The sequence below is a fragment of the Vespula pensylvanica genome, chromosome 23, assembly GCF_014466175.1.
Source record: "Vespula pensylvanica isolate Volc-1 chromosome 23, ASM1446617v1, whole genome shotgun sequence".
Taxonomy (NCBI): domain Eukaryota; kingdom Metazoa; phylum Arthropoda; class Insecta; order Hymenoptera; family Vespidae; genus Vespula; species Vespula pensylvanica.
Genome location: NC_057707.1, coordinates 789,962 through 800,004, shown reverse-complemented (window position 1 = coordinate 800,004; position 10,043 = coordinate 789,962). Strand labels below are relative to the sequence as shown.

Below are 10,043 nucleotides of genomic sequence, written 5' to 3'. Positions count from 1 at the left end.
GAATGACTAGTGTGGATGATGAAATTGTTTCCGTCGTTTGAATTATTTGTAAAGGTATCATTTGAAATGTATGATATCTATGAGTAGGGGTTATTTTGCGTACGGCACTCACTTGCACATTACTGGTTCGAAAACCACCGAAGGAATGATGACTCCCCAAATATAACGAGTCCTCCCATTAGAGGACCAAACTTCCTAGATTTTATATCTCTAGCTATAACAGTAAATAAGTTCTATTAATCCCAATTATTGTAATTATTAACATTATATTGAATTGATTGCTATAAAATTATTCGTTAATTCCTATACGAAATTTGTAATGTTTCTTTTTTTCTTATTCCAAGTTATACTTAAAAACAGTTTTCTAATATTACCAAGTATTAATGATATTACAATTTTCATATTATGTAATTCTTTTTGTAAAATCTGATGAAAAAAAATTTTTTCGTCGGAAGTTACATCTACATTCAGATTCCTTGGAATCATTTTCTACAAATATTACCCTCTTTTTTTGTAAACAAATGCATATTGCTCAAGTTATCGAAGATGGTATTTTCCCTATCGCACAATAATAAAAAACGTATTGGGAGAAAATCTTTCGTCACATTTATGGTTTCCTAATATTACCTTCTTCTCTTTTCCGTATTTCCCCTCCGAGAGAACCACTCAGTTAGTTAGTCAAGGAATGGTCAAATTACCAAGTTATATGAAAAGAATATCGATCGGTTTTACGGAAAAGAAGTACATTCACAACGATCTGAAAACGTCTCTGAATCACTTAAAGAAAATGATAAGAACTTGTCTGCAATGGTACGCGAGTACGCCTCGTACAATGCAGTGATATTTGATGGAGTAAACAAGCAATCATGAAACTGAGGAGAGATTTGCGAAGCTGAACTCGCTTCGTATTGAAACTTCTAGTAAAACAGATAGTTCCCTAGACTAATAAGCCAGAAAATCAGAAACGTAATATTCTTTTGGTATATATCGTTTCGTGATTTCGTAATATACAATTTGAGACTACCAACGCTTTTAATTACTTATTTCTTTTTCATTAAGAGAATGACAAAATTTCCAAACACGAGTAAGTTTTGTGTCATAAGTAATACCGAAGGGGAATTTTGGATTAAAGAGAAACATTAATACAGATATATCAGAAAAAATAAATACTAATCGGGAAGAAAACGATAGCAATAATAGTGATGTCATCTAACAAAAAAACGGAAAGACCTTATACATCATGCAAGGGATGATAATGTTGGAAAAGAATTGATTCAACATTTATCATAGACATCATAGAAAATTATAATGAACAAAATTTTGAGTTTTTTGCAAAAACATATCAACTCCCATGTCTACAAATGCCCCTATTACCGGCTATTGATCGGCATTTAACGATTTACTCGTTGAGGAATACCTCCTCTCGTACCTACCAAGCACCATTATTTTATTACTACCTCTCTCCGTGCACATGCGCGCTTACGTGCTACGAGTGGGTGAAAATGAGTGCGCGTGTTTGCGTACATCTTCTCTCTTAGTTTGAGAACAAGAAAGGTATTTTTTCATTAGTTTTCCTCTCATCAAACCAAGCAGATAATGCGATAATACGATTAGCGATATAATTCAATTATCTATTTAATTGTATGATTTAATTTAAGTCTTTTGCAGAGCGATATACCACAACTGATTTGATTCTTCCATATGAACGGGTAAATTTTTCTAGAAAGTTACTCCCTATTGGAGAATGCAAAACAATAATACCATTATACTTCTAATTATCTAATATTTCGTATAATATGTTCCAAATCAATTGATTCCTAAGAAAATAGACCATTGCTCTGCAAAATAAGTAACCCTGTTATCAAACGATGAATCTAAATAGGTAATTGAATTATAGAGCTAATCTCCAATTATCTGCTGGGTCTGACGACAGGAAAATGAATGAAAAAATACTTTCCTTATTATCAAATTGAGACAGGAGTTATACGTACACACGCACACTTCATTCCAGCCACTCGACCTGGCGCAGATAGGCGCACACCAAAGCATAAGTAGATGGAGAGAGGTAATAATGAAAGGTTTAAAACGAAGGTACTTGACGATAAGTGTGGGGGAACGTAATACGCACATACCCAATCACGAAATTCCTTGCAAAATATATTAAATGGGTAATTCGCGCTATGCACCAAATTAATTCATCCAAATTTCGATATTTAAAAAAAACGTTAATTAAATATTACCAATATTTCTTAAGTACATGTGAATATTGTGGCAATTTTAAATACAGAATTTGAAATATAGAATTCAACATTTCTCCCTTTTTAATTATATCGAATGGTTACTTAATTTAAATCGATGGAATAACGATGACGTCAAAGTGGACTTTCCATTTCCCGTATAATTTAAAAGTATTCCCCTGCTAACGTTATTACTTCCAAAAACGGTGAATCTTTTGATCGTCCCTGTTAGTTAAATTTGTATGATAAACCTCCCTCAGTTTCATGTTAATTCCCCTTTAACCTTTGCCCCGCATGGAACGTCGGACGGCTCGTCGACAAATCCTTCTCAGCGTAATCGCATATAGCCTCCAGCTAAAGCCGCTCACGGTTGAATGCTTTGAAAAAGGTAAATCTCTCCCATTTCCTCGTACCATTGTTCCAAACTTTATAAAACTGCGCCATATTGGTCTTTCAAAACTTCATCGTCAAGCACAAATGTTTTTTCTTCTTTTTCCTCTTCCTAAGTATTCCCAATCACATAATGCACACATGAACAATAGCTAACGATGTTCCTTCCTTGGTTAGAATTTTCAACTGTTTCTTGAACCACTCTTCTGTTTTCACGATCCAATGCGCTATATTATAAAAGATGAAATTAATATAGAAAATTGGATAAGATACGTAACGAGTTATTTATATCTGATCTCTTCGTACCTCGTTTATTAAAATTCAATATTGAAGTCGATTGTTGCCATAGCAATGCTCTAACAATAGCAACATGTTGCTTTCATACACTAGATAATTAGCTTCCTCTCTCACCAACTTGGGTTTCAGATTATTCGCAAGATTTGTAATAAATTCGTAAGCAGCATCAGCTTCCTCTGCCGTTTTTACGATCTGACACATTAAATGACGAATGACATGTAACGTAAAATTCTATGAAAAAATATTGAAATTTTTATTTACATATTATTATTCACCTCCTCTCCTTCGTCAAGCATCTTGCTTCATATATCTAATATTCTTAATTATAATAGTTGAAAAATATATGGGTTCTTGACTTATATGTCATAATACAATATCTTTAGGATAACTAATGTCCCACTCATTAATAGAAGTAATCTTGTCTGCATCGTAAAATTTATGTAAAAATTCAATAAATTATTATAAAACAAACCAATATAATAAACCAATATAAATTTTATATTAAATAATGAAAATATTTTACCATTCGATAAATACAGTATTGATTTACTATTTAAATATAAGACTAAAGAGGAAAATGTTTTCGTTTTCTATTCTGGTTGATGATCGGACATTCGTATTATCCATATAGGACATATTGTCTGATGTACGGAAGAACAGGAAGTTTCACAATTAATGTATTTCACTTCGGATGTCGAATGTTTAATTACCATGTCTAGCGTAGCTGAAATTTATCTTCTTTGAAAATAATTACAAATCAGATATCGGTCAATTTTGCTCCTTTGCAATACTTCTGGGCTATTAGAACTACTTTCCTCTCGGTTTTGTCTCGATTTTATCTCTGAAATAATTTAAAATTCATAGGTTAGTTCAGACTTAGAATAGACGTTCAATTGTTCATTTAAATTGAGCAGTCATCAAATGTAAATCGGGTTACGCCCTTTTTAGAGATATAAAGTACCTTCTCCAAGAAGCTACAAAATAATAATTAGGATGGCATTGATCACAAAAGTCAATTTCATTTCCATAATATAGAATTGAAAGTTTATAATAAATCACATACTAATGACTACTAACAAATTTACCTTATATTGATAGAGAACAAAAGACTAGGGAGAATGAAGAAAGTATTTATACTGTTTGGATTGCTTGTAAGTTTCCTTCGGGACGTATGAAGTATAGACGCGATTATTTAGCACAACCTAGCGTATTACTCTTTCAAAAATTATTGAAAGAACGACTTGCGCAGGCAAGATTCTTCCCCAAATCGTCATGTTGGAAGACCAAGGTAATTTTCGAGGTGTGGCTTGGTGGAAGGGGTTATTACATTCTACGGAGATAATCAATACCTCATGTTATACGATAGAAAGAGCCGAAATGTCATGGGTCGGAAGGAAGTCAATTTCCCAATGATACTCCCATTAACTGGACAAATTATTTTCGTTTCTTTCTTTCTGCTCTTTTCTTTTTTTTCATCCTTTTTTCTTTACGATTTAAAATTAGAAATTAACTAAAGAATTTCGATGATCGGCTATTTTTTCTGTTTTTATCGTTAAAAATATTTATCTATAAGTATTAAATTCGTGCAAGAAATATTCCTTGAAAATTTGCTTCGTGATATTACCTTTTGTTCTCTTATTGTTTTAATTAACAAGCTTCTCTCTTTCTTTATTACACGGCGGCAAAGAATATGGTTTCAGAAAGAATCATTCGTTATATTTATTTTTCTTTTCGCGTAATTCACTTGAATGCGCTTTACGCAATTCAATCAAAACTTTCTATTCCACGGTCAAAAGAGTCAAAAAGGATTTGAGTGGGGGGAAACGGGTTTGTCGACCAATTACTTTTAATTCAACTTACTGTTGCTCTTTTTTGTTAACCATCATATGAAATAAACCACATTGCATAACTGCATATTGTAAGAAACGCTTTTGCTTCGATTAATTCATCGCGCCCTACCAAGAGATAATATTAAATGAAAAGAAATTAATTTTTTTGTTATCATTTTCTCATAATTAAAATAGCTTGTAAACGTTATTATACAGATTTTTAATTGCCATCTGTCAAACGTCGGCCAAAAATGTTACGTATGCAAACAATACTTTTTTCCGATTTCTTTTTTTCATAATAAAAATGGTATAATCGACGAAGTGATCAAAATGAGAAGTATCTAATTGGCTTTTGAAATTTTGTTTTTCGTTACAGTTCATCGACAGGAACGTGATCCTTTATGTGTTGGTCGAATTTTAAAAAATGAGAAAAGAAAATATATATTCATATATCTCATGTACGGAGAGCACGTATTGAATTACGCATAGGTCGGCGATATTGTATAATCTAAGATTATAAATGCCTTCCAAAACTTTTCCAATACTTTTAGAAAATACCATAAATTATCGTGCTGGAATTAGTAGCAAGGTATTTCCTTTTGAAACTTCGTTCTATTTTCTAACTTTCCCGTGATACCTTGTTCAACGCCGTGTTCGTCAGGTAATCGATAATAGACGGAAAGAGAAAGAGAAAGACAAAAGTTATAATTGCCATGACGACGAACCTTCTCGAAACTGATATAGTGCTGTTTCACCAAGCTACATTCTAATGGTGGTACGAGGCTAGGGAATATATCCTTTCAAAGGATTCAAAGGCAAGTAGCTTTGGCAAGAGGGTAAAATCGATTGAGCTCGGAAAGGTTCGTCAAAGGGTCGTCCGACTGTGTAAGCGGATCGTCGATCAAAGTGAAACTTTTGCTCTACGAGGGAATATTGCTTCGTAGAAAAGAAGATTTTATCGCGGTATCTTTTTGGATTTCATCTTCTTTCACCCTCAGAAGGATTTAACACAGTCGAAAAGAGAAAATGAAGATCGATAATAACGTTGATAGTGTTCTTGGATATCGAATTAATATTAATTATGATATCAATTAGTTAAAAAATCACATATACTATAATAATATTTATTTCAATGCCATGGGTGAAATTGGGAACGATAAGGAAAATCTTAAGGCGATTAGCAATGATTCTAAAAAGGAAGATCTGCGAATCGATCTTGAAGAAGAAGAGGAAGAAAAAGGAGATGTAGGAGATGAAGAATACGAAGGTGAGAGTAAAGATTTTGAGTCCACGCTCGTTTAAAAAATCGGAATGAAATTAAGGTAGATTTAACTTCTTAAAATTATTAAACCTATAGGGACGATCAAAGGATTTATCGATTTGTTTCACGTTTACGTCACCTTGTCGTCGTTATTTCATCGAATTTTACTAAGTAATCATTCGATTAAATTCAAAAATAGAAGAAATGTCGAATTAATCTTGTAATTTGTTTGTTATAATATTCACATCGTCTACTTAAAAAATATTCATAATATTTAATTTACGTTTTAGAATAATACGGTGATTTCAACCAATTAATTTACCACGTACCTAGGATTCTTTTGTTAATACGTTCTGATATTGATTTGATGAAAATGCATCTGCGTATTACGAACTTCCCTACGTATCAAGTACCTTCGTTTTAATCGATTCGTTATTATACCCCTCTATCTGTAAGTGCTCTTTTGCACGCTTGAGTGGGCCATTTCTGGTGGACGGAAATGGGTGTGCGGTTCTGTGAGCGTACATTTCGTGTCTGATTTTAATAACAGGAAAGATATTTTTTCATTTGTTTTTTCTTTATCAAACGTAGAGACAATAGAATGATACAATTAGCTATATAACTCAATTATATATTTACATCCAGCATTTATTTACTCGATTACATCTTTTGCATAGCGGTGAACGCGTCACTGATTTAATTATTCCTTTCAAACGAGTACATTTTTCTAGAATTTAGCTCCCGATTGAAGAACTTAAAATAATGATGCAATAATACCTCCAATTATCTAATATTTCGTATATTATGTTCCAAATCAATCCTTGGAAAATATTTTATTTCTCAATTTTTATTTGAGAATTGTTTATTTCTATTACGCATAACCGAGCATAGCGACAATTTTATTATATTTCGAGTAAGATAGTATTTATAGTTTGCGAATGTATTATCCTTATGATTTTTTTTCTGAATAAACGCACATAGGGTCTAACATTTTCATAATACTTCCCCCAACATAGTAGAGTTCTATTATATTGTTTTCTTTCTATCGTTGTTCGAAAAACCAATCGACATGACTCAAAGTATAAATTATAAATATTGTAGGAAGATAGCTTTTCCATTTGATTGCCATTCCTTTTAAATACAATATTCTGAATTCTACATTCTTGGTAATGTCAGCATTCTTTTCGCAAAACATTAATAAATATAAACACAATAAAAAAAATATAAAAAAAATAATAAAAAAAAACACAATTCGATTTTTACAATATGAAATGATCGAAAAGATATGTGTATGGACAATGATGGACAGGGGAATCAAAAGGAGAAAAAAAAGGAATATAAAAGCAACTAGAAAATTCCCTTTATGATAATATCTACCCAAAATTATTGGTAACATTGTGAAAAGATGATCAGGCGTATATGAAAAAGAAAGGGTTGAACGGAACAGCGCATGCTCGAATCAATATAAAACCCTAGCTATCTGCGCAAGTTCAATAAACCGTATATTCTGTTTCGAATCGTCCTACAAGCAAGTTCCTACGAAATCTAATAGAGGGACGATCTAGAATAATATATGGGCTCCTGATCAGCCACGATAATGGAAACTATCTAAAACATTATTAAAAAATCCCTATAGTCAGTTTAATCCTATTTGAATTTTATACCGTTTAATATTAACGCATTATACTGTGTTTTATACAATTTTGTATTCACTACTACGATATACTGTTTTATAATATACTATAGATAATTATATAGTTTTTTTATTATTTTTTTTGCACTATATATTACACCTTGTAATTTGTCTTGGGTATATTATTGTATAATATTAACCAGAGGAAATAGTATAATTCGAATTATTTGAACTAAAGCTTCGTGAATTATGTGGAATATAAATATCCCTTGGAATGATAATATTTGACGATCTGCATTTTTAATTATCGAATTGTTATAAAACTGAATTTCGATCTATCGATCGTAATGCCTTATTAAGTACTAATTGTTTTCTTGCAGATAGCCCTGCAAGGCGTAATTATTAATGGAGTTAGAATTATTTTCGCTAGTACTTGGTAAGTTCATTACATTTTGTTTAAAATTAGTTTATATATTTTCTCTTTTATCTACTATATTTCTGAATTGAATTTTCTTTATTCTTTTCAGATGGTAAACTGATTCGATATATACGTAAATACATGTATGTATATACACACATACACACATATACATATATGTATATGTATATATATATATATCTTTCTCCGTACCGTGTACTTTCTATGTACTAAAGTTTAATATTTATATACATATTTATTTATATATTGGTCTACAAATTGATAAATTATCTATATCTTTCTGAGAATCACCACGGATACAAATAAAAGACAGATGTAAGATTAGAAAGGAAATTAAAAGAAAATGAAAAATGAAATTAATATTAAAGAAGAAAGGAAACATTGGGAAAAGAAGCGAACGAATGTGTATTGGGAAAGTGGATCAATTGATATTGATTTCATATTTTCATATATTTGTCTGGGATAGATAAATGGAAACTTGATTTTTGATAAATATTTGCTGCTTCTGAATATCAAAATAAGAATTCAAAAGAAAAAGAAAAACTAAAAGCTCGACGAATTTTAGACCAACTTATTTTTAATCGACACGATAATGTGTCCAGAGCGACAAAACTCTAAGAAAAAAAAGATGATTAGCATACAAACCGTAGTAGCTGAAAATTGGCCGCATATTTGGAATCGATATATTTTTCAGGTTCTTGGTAAGTAGAATTTCTTTTTAGACATTTATACGATCCAATCGTATAATCGTATGTAGAGCCAACTGTCGTACATCTGTTTGTTATTCTGCGACATTATTCCGTATTTGCTATCCCGATAATACTACCTATTGATGAGTCAAACATACTAGTTTATTTGCTTCCTGGAATCAGTTGTATTCCTTGTTTGCCGGTCAGCTAATCAATTAGAATAGAAATACATGATTCCAGCTAAGAATACAAAGAGACGAACGGAGAGACGACTTGTCTTCGAGAGACACATATCCGTAACCGAAACGATTTCGTTTGCTTCTGTGATTAGTTTTTGTTTTTCAATTATTATACTCCGTTATAATCCGTTTGCTTGAAACGAAAGTTCATTTCAGAATGTAATAAGGAGATTCTGACATTTTTTCTGATAAAAATAAAATTCTGAATATGGACTCAAATTTTTAAATAAATAATTACGGCGCTGAGAAAGTATACTAAAACATTAATTGAACATTTTTAATATTTTCGGAAGACTCTGAAGTATGTTTAACGAAAATAAGATATCAAAAGGATTCAAATTTTTTAATGACCAATATTTTTTAATATTATTGTGAATATCGTTTAATTGTAATAATTATGAAGTATTCGGAAAAAGTAATTTAAAGATGTTCGAATGTTCATGTTTTATATGTCCTGTTGACCTTATCGTTATTGATATTATCTTCCACGTAATGAAGCTACTCGGAAAAATTAATAAGACAAATCATTCGAAATAACAGTATTGATCTTTGTTTATATCAGTGTATATATACGTACTTATTTATAATTTTTTGTTCGTGGATGATTGTTCCTTGTCATGTAGTAACTGTTTCATACGATCGAATCGACGGAGAAAATATAAAAATTTGCATAAAGTGATATAGAAAGCAATGGATATGTGCTTCATTGTTTGTTATGCATCTGTTTTCAACTATTGAAAATGTTTTGAATAAATTTACATCTGGTAATGAATAATAATATTTTAATTTAGGGGAATAAGAAGGATAGAGATGATAGTGTTAAATTGATTTTCCTTTTATTCCCAGGATATAGTTTTCGATGCGGTGTTACCGCACACACTGCTAGAAGCTGATATTCCTTATATACACGTCGAGAAGAGACGCACGAATAATTCAAGGAACCATTAAAGAGGAATATTAATGGTTACTACGAGCATCTATCCCTGGCAATCTGCTGTAAATAATTTTTCATTTTCTTGATTAGGGGCG

At 31.3% G+C, this 10,043-nt stretch overlaps 3 long non-coding RNA genes across 4 annotated transcripts in view; 1 reads left to right on the top strand and 2 right to left on the bottom strand.

Annotated features, from left to right (window-relative positions):
- The window catches only part of LOC122636802, a 268,896-nt gene that overhangs the window by 251,330 nt on the left and 7,523 nt on the right, over nt 1-10,043 (bottom strand). The gene's annotated exons all lie outside the window — the stretch shown is intronic.
- Nucleotides 2,728-3,354, bottom strand: LOC122636786. 2 transcript variants are annotated; one of them, XR_006329053.1, is made up of 3 exons: nt 3,200-3,354; nt 2,934-3,116; nt 2,728-2,854 (listed from the first exon to the last, which is right to left on the bottom strand). It is a non-coding gene; the product is annotated as an uncharacterized LOC122636786 (long non-coding RNA). The 2 variants fall into 2 exon arrangements; XR_006329052.1 differs by lacking the exon at nt 3,200-3,354 and having other exon boundaries at nt 2,934-3,193.
- LOC122636779 lies at nt 5,598-10,000 on the top strand. Its single transcript, XR_006329043.1, has 4 exons — nt 5,598-6,020; nt 8,028-8,083; nt 8,175-8,787; nt 9,861-10,000. It is a non-coding gene; the product is annotated as an uncharacterized LOC122636779 (long non-coding RNA).